General features: G+C 36.0%; 1 protein-coding gene across 9 annotated transcripts in view; it reads right to left on the reverse strand.

Annotated features, from left to right (window-relative positions):
• The window catches only part of FOXP2 (forkhead box P2), a 570,611-nt gene that overhangs the window by 301,880 nt on the left and 250,081 nt on the right, over window positions 1-18,650 (reverse strand). Inside the window, exon 4 of one of the 9 annotated variants that reach the window (XM_086692022.1) lies at window positions 8,630-8,685. The exons of the other annotated variants lie outside the window; for them this stretch is intronic. The gene's annotated coding sequence lies outside the window, so the exon portion shown is untranslated. The remainder of the gene's footprint in view (window positions 1-8,629; window positions 8,686-18,650) is intronic. 9 annotated transcript variants of the gene reach the window in all.

Here is an 18,650-nt window from a genome sequence, read left to right on the forward strand (position 1 = left end):
GTTTAAACATTAGTGTGTTAAGAATCTCAGAAGAAAAGTAACAAGCTACTGCCTATAGATGAAATGCAAGAGACCTCATGATGATCTCCCTTCTTTCCCTCTAACACTTGTTTGTTTACCAAATTTGTGAAGTTCACAGTATTATAAATTCTGAAATGTGACTATCAGAACTCCAGCTAGTAATAATAAGTCCTGATTTTTTTTTTTTTAATAACAGCAAAAGAGATGTAATGGGGAAACTCCGTGGTTGTGGCAAAGAAAGAACAGGGTCATTCAATTTTAGGCTCCCAGAAGTTTCAGTAACTCTATTTCATAAGAAGGCCTATGGTTTTAAAATGTAAAATATTTAAGGATCAAAACAAGAAGAAGAAGAAAAGACAGCTTCTTTATCAAGTTAAATAACAAACTGTCCAATGGCACAAACTGCCATTTTTAAAGAACCATAACAGGATCGAAATGTATAGTCACAGTGGCGAGGCTCATTTTACAATTCACCACTGGGTAATGGAGGCCCAGCTGCCAAATCTGGTGAGAGTATGAGAAGGACACCTGCCTTAAAATTGAAGGAAAACTCTTCAAGGAAGTTGAGGTGAAATAAATATGACCTAGGAGATTTGAATAGCCAGTTGGCCAAACTTAAACCTTTTGTCAAGCCTTGTTTTAATTCACTTTGTATATTAATGGCATTAATCTTGCACCTTTTCCTGTCACGTTATATATTAAAATATAAGTATTTAATATTGGGAACTCCATGATTGAAAACTTAAGGTGAAATTTAAAAATACAGTTGAAATAGAATGTTGGACAGAAGTAATTCTATTGCAACAGGTCTCTCTGATTTTCAAAATCTTTTATTGTTCTGATGGTGCTTTAACTCATTCTTTTTCCCCGAACCCCCTGTATCTATTTTTTCAACAGCACTATGCCATCACATTTCCTTTTTTTTTTTTTTTAATGTTTATTTACTTTTGAGAGAGGGAGAGAAAGAGAGCATGAGCAGGGGATGGGCAGAGGGAGAGGGAGACACAGAATCTGAAGCAGGCTCCAACCTCTGAGCTGTCAGCGCAGAGCCTGATGCTGGGGCTCGAACTCATGAGCCAAGCTGAGTTGTGAGATCATGACCTGAGTGGAAGTCGGACACTCAACTGAATGAGCCATGCAGGCGCCCCTTAATTTTAAATTAATTACTTTACCTTGTCTGTCAACTATGAAATCCTACTAGGATATTATTAAGAAATAGTGCATTTTATAACAAATTACAAGAACTTTTTTTACTGTGAATATTTTCATGAGCTCTACGAAAGTTTGTAACATTTTTTCCATTTACACATTGAAAAAGTTTTGTGTCTATTGAGTTTGTTAACTTTTCTTGCATGCTTACATCTTAGCGAAAACCTTGTTGTTCAACATGTAGTAAAAAAAACACACTTTTACTGGCCCAAATCTCCTCCATTCTATTAAGAAAAAAAAAAAAAAAAACTTAAACAAAAGGTTAAATCTTATTTCAGAACATTTCCCAACAGCAATCATGTGTATTCCATTGGGAAAAGAAGGAAATTCTTAACAACTTAGAATTGACTCATGTCCTATCCAGTCCCTGCTTACAATGAAATGACATCAGCATTGTAGTGTGTGGTATGTCAGGGTGGAATGGAATACAATTTCCTCAAGAGAAGAGAATACTTTTAACAAATGTCCAATGTTCTAGTGAAACTTGTGACGATTAACATACTTTTTACATGAAATAACTCCATCCCCCCCAAATATAGGTATTTTCAAAGCCCATGTCAACAGTATTTTTCATAAGATAAATAAGAGATTGAAAAAAATGAATGAAAGAATAAACAAAACTAGGGAGGAACCTCTTAATCTTAGAGGATATCTGGGGTTTAACATATTTATGTGTTCTTATCTATATTTATATAGCATTTAACTTTGTAAGTTAAATTCATATAACATTAACTACCTGTGACAATAAATACTTCTGTAACGTGTTACAAAAGACTGGAAAAACTGTTCTTCTGAATAATTTTTCTGATAAGATTAAGTTGTCCACAATCTATTTTAATCATGTTAAATGTAAAAGCAAGAAGCTCAGTTGCAAGAAGTGACACGGGATATGATTACATGTAATTAATATTTTCATTATTATACTTTTTCTGTATTTTTCAAACATTTCCACAGTAAGCATATATTTTTCTTGTATGAAATATATTAAATAACTATTTTTAAATGTCTGTTTGTTTGTTTGTTTGTTTGTTTATGAGAGGCAGAGAGAATCTCAAGCAGGCTCTGCCATGGGGCCTGAACCCATAGACCGTGAGATCATGACCTGAGCTGAAATCAAGAGTCAGATGCTCAACCTGAGCCATCCAGGTGCCCCAAATTAAGTTATTTTAAATGTTACTGAATAGGAACATTCCCAGATATACAAATGCCCTTATATACAAATACCTAGAAATAGCCTGAGGACCCTGATCTCCAAATAGTTCTGAAAATGATTCTTCTCTCTTTTCTTCCTCTCACCTCTGTCGATTGATTGCTGCCCAGGATTAGCATTCTTTCCCGGGGTTTTCCCTAATTTTTAACCTTAAATCTAGTTCAGCATGGCATCTTCAGAGACAAAGCAGCAAAAGTGGAAGAAAAGAAGGAAGACTGGACAGTTGCTTCTGCCCTTCCTGTGTCCTGGCCATGCTCCCTGGCTCCTTTCACAAAACCGTGCTGGTCCAGGGGAAGCCCTCAACTCTGAAGTAGCTGTTAGAACCTATGTGACCGTAGGTAGCCTGCACTCAGTCTTCCTCTCAGTTCTAAAACGTCCTGCGTTTGGTAAACAAACTCTACTATTAGTATGTTTTTGTGCTTTTGCTCTTCAATACAAAGTAAGAAAAAAGTAAAGCTTGAAAAGCTTTAACAAGCAGAAAGCAGGGGGATACAGGAGAAAGTTGTTTTACTTCCTATAGTTTTCCCCTCTGCTGTTTGTAGTAAAACCTTTAAGAAACCTTAAAGGACTGTTTATTATGCTGTGTGTTATGTGCAGGGAAAGAAGCATAAAGGAGAAACCGTAAGTAATTACTGTGCACTTGATTAGGGATGTTAGAAACGCTTATCTGAAGTAAGAAGACATCGGTTAAAAGAGAAAAAAAAAAAAAATCGAAAGGTAACAAGCCATGCCATGTAAGCAGGCAACTATTCTAAACAAGGAACTCTTGTAGGTACCAGAGATCACCAGAGATGGAGCAGAGAGGCCTGCGGTTATCCCTTTTTTCTTCTGATGTTTCTGTAAATAAGTTCAAATCTGAGAGAATGAGTAGGAAGCCTAATTTGGACCACAGATCAGGCTGGATTCTCTAAAGAAGAATTAGCATTAGTAAAGCTGTTATCTTGACAGTCTGACTCCTGTGTCTACTTCTCAATCTGTTCCTTGTTGGAGGTGGAGGCAGGAGTGAGTCAAGCCTCATTAGTAGATAAGACAGACTTTTTCTCTGTTGTGGAGGAGCTATAATGTCAGTGGTGTGAAGAAAAGAATTACCCAACCATTATTTGCACAAGTAGAACTTCAGTCATAATTAGGCTGAATACCACAAAGATTCTGTGGGCACATCTACCAAGAGGACCGGACTGGGTCTGGAAAGTCAGGGAAAGCTTTCTTGAGTAAGAGAACTACCAGCTGAGCTCAGAAAGGAAAGTTGCAGGGGCTACCCAGGTAAAAGCAGGGAGGGGAGAGAGCATCCTAGGCAAACACAGGGTTGGGTAAAAGGAGGATGGCACAGTCCATGATTACAGAAGTCTATCTGCTTATGAGTGAACGATGGCAAGAGGACGTGAGGTGGGCAGGGTTTTCTTCTTCATCCCCAGATCAATGGGAATCCTTTACACGATTTTAAGTCAGAATCAGATTTGTTTTTGTTTTGTTTTTTATTTTTTTTTAATTTTTTTAACGTTTCTTTATTTTTGAGATAGAGAGAGACAGAGCATGAACGGGGGAGGGGCAGAGAGAGAGGGAGAAACAAAATCGGAAACAGGCTCCAGGCTCTGAGCCATCAGCCCAGAGCCCGACGCGGGGCTCGAACTCACGGACCGCGAGATCGTGACCTGAGCTGAAGTCGGACGCCCAACCGACTGAGCCACCCAGGTGCCCTGTTTTGTTTTTTAAACTAATCAGTAAGGCTGCACTGAAGAGTATGTTTCGAAAGGATGCAAAAATGAATGTGAAGAAAGCTTCTAGGAGATCATTACAACAGCCAAGGGACCCCATGACCGTCTCATCCTTCACTAGAACCCTGGAGCTCTAGGAGTCCCCTGCCCACTGTCTAGTCAGAGGAACAGGATATGTCCTTATTCCAACTGTATTGCGGAGATAGGCCCTTGGTATATCTGGTGGGGGATATGACTGCATATCACCATAGAATTAATGCCAACTAATTTTTCTCATTCTATCAGCACTGAAGTATACCCCCAACTCACAATAGCTAAAACGGACTTTTGAAGGCTACCTGGAGATAGCAATCACCCTTTTCTCATTTTTCTTGGACCTGTTTTCTATTTATTCCCAGGATGACCAAACTCATTTCTCTTCTAAGTGGGAGATGCCAATACCTGGCAATTCTTTATTTCTAACTCTGACCTTTCCTCTATATCCCAGACAAATATTTTCAACTGACTCCTTATACCTCTTGCTCATTAGACATTTTGAAAGTATCTCAAACTCAGTATTTGTAATACTGTATTTGTTTTCCAATCCACTTTGAATTTCATATCTCATTAATGACTAGAAATCCCAAAGTAAGGTTACCATCTATCACTCTTTTAAACATTAACCAAGTTTATCTTAGAAACACTTCATATTTGATTCCTTATCCTCCATCATCATCATCATCATCATCATCATCATCATCACTTTAACAATAGCTAATGCTTATTGGGGGCTTAATATATGTCTGGGACTGGTGCTTTGTACCTTATATTATCACTTATTCCGCACCATGATCCTATGCTATTATTATCCCAATATCTGAAGCTAAAGGAGATTCAGGAGAAGCTGTATTACACCCAAAATCATGGGTATCAAACATAAGGTGCTTCACAATTTGACCCTATCTCCTCTCTTTAAGCTCATCTTTCACAATTCTACAAGTCAGTGATAATCAGCTTCTTGACCATTTCCTAAATATGCCACACTGTTTAGTGCCTCTGAAGTAAGTCATTTTTGACCCAATTTTCATGGTCAACCTTAAGTGTTAGCTCCTTTTGGAATCCCTGCCTTTCTTCTCTCTTCCCACCCATCTCCACAGTTCTTTATCCATGTTTCCATACTACCACTCACCTCATGCTGCAAGTATTTATTTTGAAGTATGTCTTCCTCAGGAGAGTTTTAGTTCTCCAGGTGTGGAAAAGTATCTTATGCACCTTTGTACATTAAGAGTCTAGAATAGTGCCTGAAAGGTGTCAGGGATTCTGTGACTTTTAACCAAAAAATGGTGATGGCTAACATTTGCCCCCAGATACTCTGCTAAGTTCTCAGACATACTGCCCATTGACCTTCACAACAGCCCTATGAAGTAGGTGCAGCTTTCATCCCCAATTCACACAGAAAGAAGCTGAGAGTCAGAGAGGTTAAGTAATTTGTCACAGAGATAATAAACTGTCCCTCAATATCCATTCTCCGTTTGTCTCTCATGAAACTTTCAGGTGTCTTACGGATATCCAGAACAAAGACTTTTTTATTTTCATGCTTCTAACCAGGTTGGTCTTGTGATAAAGACCTGAATCCTGGCTATGCTATTCCATGTGTTTCCTTGCCTTCTGGATACAAAGAAAATAGTGATGAGTCATCTTGGACCACACAAAGGAGAGCAACACTCTAGAGATAGCAAAGCAAGATAAAAAAGCAGTAAGGGCCCCTTAAGACCTCAGAGAGCCAATTCATTTTGACAGATTATTTCCAAAGATAGCTCCGGTAATTCCTCCCATTCTACAAGTCCTTTTGTACTGTTACTTTGCCAACCCTATCATCCAGAGATATTCCCTCCCTTTAAATCTGGGCTGTGACCTGGGTTATTCAATACAATGCAAGAGAAATGACATTATGACTTTCAGGCTAGACCTTAAGAGGCCTTGCAGCCTCTGTTTGCACCATGCTGGAAGCCAGCACCCATATCAAGAAGCTCATGCTAGACTGCCAAATGATGAGCGACCGCAGAAAGAGAGAGAGGTTACATGTAGGAGAAGCAAGAGGCTTTAGCTGCAGCCAACACAAACACATGAGACATATGATGTAGGAGATCTTGAATGCTCAAGAACCACTTCAGTCAGCCCAGCTGACATGATATGAAGCACAGATGAGCCCTCTTCACTGAGCCTTGCCCAAATTTCACACCCTTGAATCAATAGCTTTTTTTGAGACCCCAAAGTTCTGAGGCAGTTTGTCATACAAGAATATAACTAAAACAGCCACTATACCAGTTGGACTTTTATTAAAACAAACTTGTATACTGTAATCAGCCACTGTTATTTTGTGTCTTGGACAGGAGTAGATCCTATATTCTAGCTATACAGTAATTTAACCAAGTACCTACAGTAGATGGCTGAAAGAGGATTTGTAGCAAGTCGGGTTACCTAGAGAGCCCAGGTTCTAAAACACAGAATTACATTCTCTGGGAGGAAAGCAGGGGAAAAAATAGAAAGAAACATATTCATTTATGAAAAAGAATGCATCTTCTTCCATCTTTTCTTGGGGCACCTGGGTGGCTCAGTCAGTTGAGCACCCATTTATTTCAGCTTAGGTCATGATCCCAGGATTTTGGGATCAAGCCCCGTGTCTGGCTCCATGCTGTGGAACTTGCTTGGGATTCTCTCTCTCCCTCTGCCCCTCTCCCTTACTCACACTCTCCCTCTCTCTGTAAAATAAATAAACATTTTTTCTGCTTATTATAATAAAAACTATAACTTATAAACATCTTACCTGCTTTTCCACCACGTGGAATGCTCCACCACCACCACTATTTCTCTGCTTTTCTTTTTTTCACATTTTCACTCAGCTAAATTCTCTGTGGAAACTCTCCTGAGCAACCCAATCCCCACGAACTTCTAAAGCACTTGCAGCCAGTTCCATGCATTTGGGCAGAAGAGATATAGAGGAAGTCCAGAGCAATACAGGTCTGCCTCAAGAAATAAGAAAAACCACAAGACCTACAGATATAGAGTCTTGTATTCTTAGTGTTCTGTATATTATTCATACCAAAGCTATTTATGGGCTACTCACTATGTGATACATTGTTAGTGGGAATTACAAATAAGGATACGGTACAATCATTTCAACCAAGAAGTTCCAGTGTGGTAGGGGAGATAAATCATTGTACAAAAATGATTACAACTCAAAATAGTAAATAGTGAGTCCCCAAAGAGAAAGCTACTGGATCCCTTAATTCCACTTGATGGAAGCACCATGTATGTCATTTCCCTTCCTATTAAAATATAAGCCTCTGCAAAACACTAACCTTATCATATGATTTTTGTAGTTCACAGCCTCTGGTTGACCATTTTCCCTATTGTGAACATCCAATAAATATTAATGTATTTTCCTGATTCATTTAAGGAACACAAATAAATACTTAGAAACTGGTAATTGCCTTAAATATCACATTATTTTGAGTATCTGAGGGAAAACTGATGAACTTTTACTTTACTGTGCCTCAAAATAAGGCACCAAGTTAAATAATATTACAACAAATTTCAGGAGATTGTCTTATTACTTTTATTTTATTAGAAATTTGTCTGACCTATGAAGCTTGAATAATCTATCACCTTAAATTTATAAATTGCTTTCTCTGAAAGTATTATTTTAACAGCATTTGTTGTCATCAAAATTTGCCTGATAAACAAAAGGACTATATACTACGTATAATTGTATTTTCTAGGCTAATTGTCCTATTGAGGATTGTGAAATGTCAAATGAAAATAGTGTTATATTACTGATTTAATTATTGCCTATTTCTAAAATTGTGTACAAGGAGATGTAGATAAAATGGACAAACTGAGGAAAATGGGAAGATCAGTGGATCAGGAGATAACAAAGCCTCTTTGAGGCAACTGTGGGGGAAAAAAAGCATGTTTTCTGCAGTTCTAAGCTTGAACTCTGAGCTTTGCCACTTATATTCCATAATTTTGGGGCAAGCCATTTGAAATTTTCTTAACTTCAGTTTTCTCAAATATAACACATATAAGAACAGTTACATAGATATTGTTAAGTATAAATGAGCAATGTATAAAAAGAACCTAGCCCAGGCATGAAAACCATAGCTACAATTGGGTACTCTAACAAGTTTAATATCCCAATGGTCCACTTTTTTCTTCTGCAAGAAAAGAGGACTGACTTTGACTGGAGCATATTAGCATGTTGAATTCAACAACTTATACATTTCTAGGAGAAGGAAGAGGAGGTGGAGGAAGAAGAGGGAAAGAAAAAGAAGAAGAGGATTAAGAAGAGAAGACAAGACAAAACTGGGAAGAATGTTGGAATTCCAACTGTATATTTTTCCAAGTAAGGGAGGTAATGATCAAAAGAACTTCCATTTGGAGGTTTTTTGTTTGTTTGTTTGTCACAAGCCACTTTGTTATGGTTGGCACTTACCCACAGGTTGTATTTGAGAACCACTGGATTAAATACTGTTCTGGAGATCAGTTTTTCTGCAACATGAAAATTATTTGGTTCTAAGACTCCATGCCAGCATGACTACACAGATGTACACAGATTACATGGACAAATTCTTGAATTCCAATTAAAAAATAAATGTACTTGTAACTGAGACATAAAAGAAAGAGTAAAAAAGATGTTGAAGATCCACATAGTTATCTTAATCATATTGAGCATTCTAAATATCTAATCTTTTCTTTTACAATTTATGACAAATAATTGCTTTTATCCCGGTTTTATTAAGAAATATATCACTGTATAAGTTTAAGACATACAGCATGATGATTTGATTTATATATTTTGCAAAATGATTACAATAGGTTTGGTTAATATCCATTGTCATATAAATAAAAGAAAAAGAAAAAAAATCCAAGAATTTTCTACCTTGCAAAGATATCACTCAGAATTGAAGGAGAAATTAAGAGTTTTCCATATAAGCAAAAACTAAGGGAGTTTATCACCCTTAAAGTGGCCTAAAATAAATGTTAAAAGGAGTTATTTAAATTGAAAATAAATCATACCAATGAATAAGAAGTAAAAGATAAATATATAGTAAGGGCACTGGACCAATTACTTATAAAGCAAGTATGAAGGTTAAACAACAAAAGTAGTAAAATTATGGGGCACCTAGATGGCTCAGTTGATTAAGTGTCTGACTTTGGCTCAGGTCATGATCTTGCAGTTTGTGAGTTTGGCCTCACATTGCGCTCTGTGCTGACAGCTCAGAGCCTGAAGCCTGCTTCAGATTCTGTGCCTTCCTCTCTAACTGCCCCTCCCCAACTTGCGCTGTATCTCTCTGTCAAAAATAAATAAAATTTTTTTAAAAATTACAATAGTAAAATTAACTAAAACTACAATAATTAATTAAGGGATGAATAAAATAAAAAGATGTAAAACATGGCATCAAAAATATAAAAGTGCGGAAGAGAGTATAAAAATACAAAGTTTTGGAATGTGTTCAAATTTAAGCTCCTATCAACTTAAAACTAACCATTATATGCATAGGAAGTTACATGTGAATCTTATAATAAACATAAAGCAAAACCTTACAGTAAATACATAAAATAAAATGAGAAAGAAATCTAAATATAATGCTGAAGAAAGCCATCAAACTACAAGGGAAGAAAGAAGGAAGGAACAGAGAAAAACTTCAAAAGCAGCCAAAAAACAACAAAGTGGCAATAAATACATATCTACCAATAATAACTTTAAATGTAAATGGACTGGGGCACCTGGGTGGCTCAATCAGTTAAGTTTCCAATTCTTGGTTTCAGCTCAGGTTATGATCTCATGGTTTGGGAGTTCAAGCCCCACACTGGGCTCTGTGCTCTCAGCTGATAGTGCAGACCCTGCTTTGGATCCTCTGTCTCCTCTCTCTGCCCTTCCCTCACTTGACCATCTATCTTCCCCTCTCTCTGCCCTCCCTTGCTTGCATGCTCTCTTTCTTTAAAAAATAAATAAACATTAAAAAAATAAATGTAAATGGACTAAATTCTCTAACCAAAAGACACAGAGGGGCTGAATGGACAGCTCAGAGCCTGGAGCCTGCTTCAGATTCTGTGTCTCCCTCTTTCTCCCCTCCCTCCCCCACTCACACTCTTTCTCTCTCTCAAAAATAAATAAACATTAAAAAAATTAAAAAAAGAAAACAATAGACTTTAAAACAAAAATAAAAGACAATGAAGAGCATTATATTATTATGAAGGGGTCAATTCAGCAGGAAGATATAACATTTATAAATGTATATGCATCCCATATGGAAGCACCAAAATATATAGAACAAATACTCATAGACCTAAAGGGAGAAACTGATAGAAATACAATAATCATAGGGGACTTTAACATCCTTCTTACATCATTGGGTACATAATCCAGACAGAAAATAAGCTTTAAACTTTACATTAGACCAGATGGACTTATTAAATATATACAAAAATCCATCCAAAAGCAGAAGAATCCATAGTCTTTTCAAAGACACATGGAACATTTTCCAGAATAGATCTGTTAGACCACAGAACAAGACTCAATAAATTCAGGAAGACTGGAATCAAATCAAGCATCTTTTATGATCATATGACATGAAATTAGAAATCAATTACAAGGGACACCTGGGAGAGTCAGTTGTTAAGTGTCTAACTCTTGATCTCAGCTCAGGTCATAATATCATAGTTCATGGGATTGAACACCATTGCTTAGGATTCTGTCTCCTTCTCACTATGCCTCTCTCTCTCTCTCTCTCTCTCTCGGTCTCTCTGAAAATAAATAAACTTAAAAAAATTAATTATAAAAAACTGGATAAAACACATAAGTGTAGAGATAAAACAACCAGATACTGAAAAACCAATGGGTCATTAAAGAAATCAGAGGAAGTTTTTAAAAAACTACCTAGCAACAAATGAAAACAGAAATACAGCATACCAAAATGTATGTGAGATAGCAAAGCAGATATAAGAAGGAAGTTCAGACCTACATAGGTCTACCTCAAGAAACAAGGAAAATCACAACCAATCTAACTTTATACATAAAGGAAACCAGAAAAAGAAGAAAAAACAAAGCCGAAAGTTAGTAGAAGGGAGGAAATAACAAAGATCAGAAAGGAAATAAATTAAATAGAGACTAAACAAACAACAAAAAATCTCAATGAAACTAAGAGCTTGGTTCTTTGAAAATCTAAAGTTGACAAACTTTTAGCTAAAGTAAGCAAGAAAAAAAGAGGGTTCAAATGAATAAAAACAGAAACAAAAGAGAAGTTACAAATGATACCACAGGAATACAAAGGATCATAAAAACTAATACAAACAATTATACAGAAACACTTTGGACATGCTAGAAGAAATAAATAAATTCCTAGAAACAAAATCTTCTAAGATTGAATCATGAAGAAACAGAAAATCTGGATAGACCAATTTCCAGTAAGAAGGTTGAATCAGTAACGTAAAACCTCCCAATAAACACAAGTCCAAAACCAGACAGTTTCACTAGTGAATTCTTCCTAACATTCAAAGATTTAATACATATCCTTCTAAAATGCACCCAAAAATTTAAAAAGGAGGGACCATTCCAAACTCATGAGTCCAGCATTATCCTGGTACCAAAACCAGACAAAGACACCACACACACACACACACACACACACACACACACACACACACACAGACGAGGGAGGGAAGGAGAGAGAGAGAGAGAGAGAGAGAGAGAGAGAAGAAGAAGAAGAAGAAGAAGAAGAAGAAGAAGAAGAAGAAAATTATAGGCCAATATCCCTAAGGAACACAGATGCAAAAATCCTCAAAAAAAATTAGCAAATTTAACCCAGTAATACAGTAATAAAATAAAAGAATCATATATCATGATCAAGTGGGATTTATTCAAGGGATGCAGAATGTTTCAGCATCCACAAATCAAACAACATGATAGACCACAAAAACTAAAAGAAAGATAAAAACTATATTATCATCTCAATGGATGCAGAAAAAACATTTGACGAATGTCAACTTCCATTTATGATAAAAATTCTCAACAAAGTGGGTACACAGGGAACATACCTCAGCATCATAAAGGGCATATAAGACAAACCCACATCTAACATCACACTCAATGGTGGAAAACTGAAAACAATAAAAAAAAATTAAAAAATGGGTTTCCTCTAAGATTAGGTAGAAGACAAGAATGCCCACTTCTATCACTTTTATCCAACATAGTATTGGAAGTCATGGCCACAACAATAAGGCAAGAAAAAGAAATAACAAGAATACAAATTGTAAAGGAAGAAGTAAAGATGTCACTATTTGCAGATGACATGATACTATGTATAGAAAACCTTAAAGTCTCCACCAAAAAAACTATTAGAACTAATACACATACCATAAAATTACAAGAAATGAAATCAATATAAAAATATGTGAAACTTATATCACTAATGACAAACTATCAGAAGGAGAAATTAAGAAAGCAATGCCATTTACTATTGCATCAATAAGGAATAAATTTAACCAAGGAAGTGAAAGACCTGTACTCTGAAAACTCTAAGCCTAATGAAAAAAAATGAAGATTAATAAATGGAAATATATTTTGTGCTCAAGATTTTGAGGGATCAATATTGTCAAAATGTCCATACCAAAATAATCTACAAATTCAATGCAATTCCTAACAAAATTCCAATGGCATTATTCATAGAACTAGAACAAGTAATTCTAAACTGTGTAGGGAACTACAAAAAGATCCTTAAAAGCCAAAGAAATCTCAAAAAGAAGAACAAAGCCACTACCACACTTTAAACTGTACTACAAAGCTATAGTGTTCAAAACAGTATGGTATTGACATAAAGAAACAGATGTTTAAATCAGTGGAACAGAACTAAGAGCCCAGAAATAAGCCCACACATACAGGGTCAATTAACTTATGACAACAAAAGAAAGAATATACAATGGAGAAAGGACAGTTGCTTTAATAAATGGTGTCAGGAAAAGTGGACAGCTGCATGCAAAAGAATGAATGGTCTAGACTACTGTCTCAGACCATGCACAAAAATTAACTGAAAATAGATGAAACACTTGAATGTAAGACTTGAAACTATAAAAATGCCTAGAAAAAAACATTGATGATAAGCTCCTTGATATCAGTCTTAGTGATATGTTGGTGGCTTTGACTTCAAAAGCAAGGGAAACAAAAGCAAAAATAAGCAAATGGGACTATCTCAAACTAAAAAACTTCTGCACAGTGAAGTAAAGTATCATCAAAATGGAAAGGCAATCTACCGACTGGAGAAAGATATCTGCAAATCATATATGTGATAAGAGGCTAATATCCAAAATATATAAAGAACTTATACAATTCAACAATTAAAAAAAATTAAAAAATTGGCAGGGGCAGCTGGGTGGCTCAGTCAGTTAAGCATCCAAGTCTTGGTTTCAGCTCAGGTCATGATCTCACGGTTCATGAGTATGAGCCACACATCCACCTCTGTGCTGCTGGTATGGAGACTATTTGGAATTCTCTCTCTCTCAAAATAAATAAACTTAATTTTTTTTCAATATATGAAATTTATTGTCAAATTGGTTTCCATACAACACCCAGTGCTCATCCCAAAAGGTGCCCTCCTCAATACCCATCACCCACCCACCCCTCCCTCCCACCCCCCATCAACCCTCAGTTTGTTCTCAGTTTTTAAGAGTCTCTTATGCTTTGGCTCTCTCCCACTCTAACCTCTTTTTTTTTTCCTTCCCCTCCTCCATGGGTTTCTGTTAAGTTTCTCAGGATCCACATAAGAGTGAAACCATATGGTATCTGTCTTTCTCTGTATGGCTTATTTCACTTAGCATCACACTCTCCAGTTCCATCCACATTGCTACAAAGGGCCATATTTCATTCTTTCTCATTGCCATGTAGTACTCCATTGTGTATATAAACCACAACTTCTTTTTTTTTTTTTTTTTTTTTTTTTTTTTTTTTTTTTTTTTTTTTTTTTTTTATTTTTTTTTTTTTTTTTTTAAAATTTTTTTTTTCAACGTTTATTTATTTTTTTGGGAACAGAGAGAGACAGAGCATGAACGGGGGAGGGGCAGAGAGAGAGGGAGACACAGAATCGGAAACAGGCTCCAGGCTCCGAGCCATCAGCCCAGAGCCCGACGCGGGGCTCGAACTCACGGACCGCGAGATCGTGACCTGGCTGAAGTCGGACGCTCAACCGACTGCGCCACCCAGGCGCCCCCAAACCACAACTTCTTTATCCATTCATCAGTTGATGGACATTTAGGCTCTTTCCATAATTTGGCTATTGTTGAGAGTGCTGCTATAAACATTGGGGTACAAGTGCCCCTATGCATCAGCACTCCTGTATCCCTTGGGTAAATTCCTAGCAGTGCTATTGCTGGGTCATAGGGTAGGTCTATTTTTAATTTTCTGAGGAACCTCCACACTGTTTTCCAGAGTGGCTGCACCAGTTTGCATTCCCAGCAACAGTGCAAGAGGGTTCCCGTTTCTCCACATCCTCTCCAGCATCTATAGTCTCCTGATTTGTTCATTTTGGCCACTCTGACTGGCGTGAGGTGATATCTGAATAAAAGAATTAAAAAAATGGGCAGAGGATCTAAACATTTTTCCTAAGAAGATGTAGATATGGCCAACAGGCACATGAAAAGATGTTCATTGCTAATTATTAGGGAAATGCAAATCAAAACTACAATGAAATATCGCTTTGCATCTGTTAGAATGCCTATTGTCAAAAAGACAAGAGATAACAAATGTTGGAGAGAATGTGGGGAAAATGTACATATTCATTTCTAGTGAATGCAAATTTGTGTATCCACTATGGAAAATAGTACAGAGAGTCCTCAAAGATTAAGAATAGATTTACCATATGATCCCTCTAATCCACTTCTGGGTATTTATCCAAAGAATATGAAAATGCTAATTCAAAAGATGTGTGCATCCCTATGGTCACTGCAGCATTATTTACAATAGCTAAGCTATGGAAACAACCTAATTGAATAAAGAAAATGACGGATGGATGGATGGATGGATGGATGGATGGATAGATGGATAAAGAGGATGTGGTACATACAAAGGATTACTACTCAGCCATAAAAAAGAACAAAATTTTTCCATTTCTGACAACTGAATGAACATGAAGATACTACACTAAGTGAAATTAGTAAGACAGAGGGAGACATACCATATGACTTGACTCATATGTAAAATATAAAACAAACAAACAAACAAGCAAACAAAACAATATCAAAAACTTACAGATACAGAGAACAGGTTGAGGGTAAGGGGGGCTGAAGAGTGGATGAAATGGCTAAGGGGGTTAATTGTGTGGTATTGAATAGTAACTAGACTTTTGGTGGTGATCATTTTGTAATATATACAAATATCAAATTATAATGTTGTACACCTGAAACTTATATAGTGGTATATACCATTTTTAGCTCAATTTAAAAAAGAATAAGAAAAAAGGAAAACATTTTTTTTCCTTTATGATAAATCTTAGAATAGCTCTCTTAACTTTAGTTATTTGCTTTTTTGAGAACATATTAACCTTGTTTTATTTACATATAGAAAGAAAGCTAATAGAGTAATGATAGGCTTTGGAATTGGGTAGAATTGGCTAATTCTAGTCACTAATTTTGTGAGAAGTTGCCCAAGCACTTAACTTCTCAGAGCATTTATTCTTTTTTTTTAAAGTTTATTTCTTTTAGTAATCTCTACTCCCAATGTGGGGCTCAAACACATGACCTTGAGATCAAGAGTTACAAGCTCTTCTGACTGAGCCAGCCAGGCGCCCTGCATTTGTATTCTTTTGAGGAAACTGACCACAAATATTTCAAGGGCCATCGTGAGGAGTAAAATGAGATAAACCTGCATAGACTGGTACTTACTCTGTGCTTGGTAAATAATATTTTTAATATTTTAAAATGCATGCCTTTCTCCACTTTTTCTTTTCCTTATTTTCCCAGGTGATATTCTCTTTATACTTGTTTTCCCAGATTAATTATTAACAGCACCCCTTTTCATATTATAATTGTATGAGTTTGGATGAAAATTTATATAGTCACCCTATTTATGAATGAACCCTCCCTATAATGTATTCTTTTGGCACTTCCCTTTGTCCTTTGGTCACAGCTTTGCAAAAGTTGTATACAAAACAGAAGGGTTTAGTGGGCACCTGGGTGGCTCAGTCAGTTAAGCATCCTAATCTTGGTTTCAGCTCAGGTCATGATCCCAGGGTTGTGGGATTGAGCCCTGTGTTGGGCTCTGCACTGAACCGGTAGCTTGCTTGGGATTCTCTCTCTCCTCTCCTCTCCTCTCCTCTCCTCTCCTCTCCTCTCCTCTCCTCTCCTCTCCTCTCCTTCACTGCCTCTCCTCCCATCTTTCTTTCTACAATATAGACACATGGATTTAGTGAATACCTTGCATTTGTGAGAGTAGAGAACAGGGCAGTATAATTTGGGTGCCTGAGGATCATATCCTTCATCTACTATTTGTATCTTTCATCTACTATTTACTAGCTATATTACCATGGTCAAGCTGTGTAATGTTTTGAGTATTTGTTTTTTATATCTCATCTAAATTGGTGACATGAAGATTAAAGCAGATAATAAAGCACTTAGTAGAATATATGATACACAGTATCATATTTTCTTACTTTAGAACAAATATTTTCTTAATTATTTTATAATTAATATTTTATAATAAATAATATTTTATACTAATAATAGTTATTATTATTTTCTTACTTTAGAACAAATATGTCCATACACTCATTGAAGAAGTGTACATTCATATAACATTTCTGGTGCACATGTGTATGCCTATAAAAATAATATGAGTAAGTTTGATCTTCTCAAAAAAATTCAAGAATTTTATCATAGATAAACCATAGATATGGTCAAATCTTTACATGGGAACATTATCTCAGTGTAGTTTTCTTTTCAAACATTTTCTATAGCTTTGTTTACATATAATCAATGCCTATTAAGCTACACATCAGGTTAGTTTTTTGAGTTTCACTGTATGTATATACAGGCAGTTCGCAACTTATGATGGTTCAACTTAATGATTTTCAACGTTAGGATACGGCAAAAGCAATCTACATTCAGTTGAAATTATACTTTAAATTTTGAATTTTCACCTTTTCCCAGACTGTGATATGCAGTTCAATATTCTCTTGTGATCCTGGGTAGCAGCAGTGAGCCACAGCTCCCAGTGAGCCGCATGATCACACGGGGAAAGAACCAATACACCAGAACCACTCTGTACCCATACAATCATTCTGTTTTTCACTTTCAGTAGAGGAGTCAATAAATTACATGAGATACTCAACACTTCATTATAAAATAAGCTTCCTATTAGATACTTTTGCCCAACTTCAGGCTAACAAAGTGTTCCCAGCACGTTTAAAGTAGGCTAGGCTAAGCTATAATGTTCAGTATGTTAGGTGTATTAAGTACATTTTCAACTTACAATATATTCAATTTAAAATGGGCTTGTTGGGGTGTAACCCTGACACAATTCAAGGAGCATTTGTGCTTCTGAAACTATTGACACAATCAAGATAATGAATATCTATCACCCCTAAAAATTCCCACTTGACCCTTGTTCACTCCTTTCTTTCTTCCCTTTGTGTCCTCAGACAAGCCTCAATGTAGTAACAGTAAAGAATGGACCATCTAAAGGTCAAAATGGAGTACTATGTAAGTAAATTTGCATTAGTATTGGGTGATGATACATTATAGGAGTTAAAGGTGTGCACTGTGAAGTCAGGCAGCTTCAATTCAAATCTTTCTTCTGTCTGTTAGTACCTGTTTCACCTTGCTAAGTAACAGTGTCTCTGAACCTCATTTTCTATATTGCTAAAACAGAACTAGTGTCTACCTCAGAGAATAAACTACCTAAAGTATTTATAGGTCTTAATAGAGAATTCATTTTGGCACCCACTTAGGACTCACTACCTAGTAGTTACTATTGGGTATCAAGAAGAAAATGAAGCACAGGATATTTAATGTGTTGGGAAAATGTTCGTGCTTAAGTGAAAAACGCAAGTTATCAATTATTTACAGTATAACCATATTTTAATTTTTAAAAAGTATAAATACATAGATTCAAATAGAGAATATTCTTGTTAACAAGATGGGAAAAGTAAATATTACCAATGATTTCTATTTTCTTTTTTTCATTATTTGTCTATGCTTCACAATTAATACATTCTCATTTTGGTAATTAGATAAAAATACAAAAACTTTATTTTTAAAAAAGTAAGGGTGAATTTTATACATTCATTTAGTACTTGCATGTTAATTTGGTACTTACTACATACTAGACCTGGAGCACTGGGGTTAGAAAATTGAAATGACAAAATATTTACTCTCAGGGATAAAAAGGCACAATTACACTATGGTATTTTTTTAATCCTTTTGATTTTATGAATAGAACAGATTTTACTGTGAAGAATTAAGTGGCA

This window comes from Puma concolor, chromosome A2, assembly GCF_028749965.1.
Source record: "Puma concolor isolate L17-30 chromosome A2, mPumCon1.1.hap2, whole genome shotgun sequence".
Taxonomy (NCBI): Eukaryota; Metazoa; Chordata; class Mammalia; order Carnivora; family Felidae; genus Puma; species Puma concolor.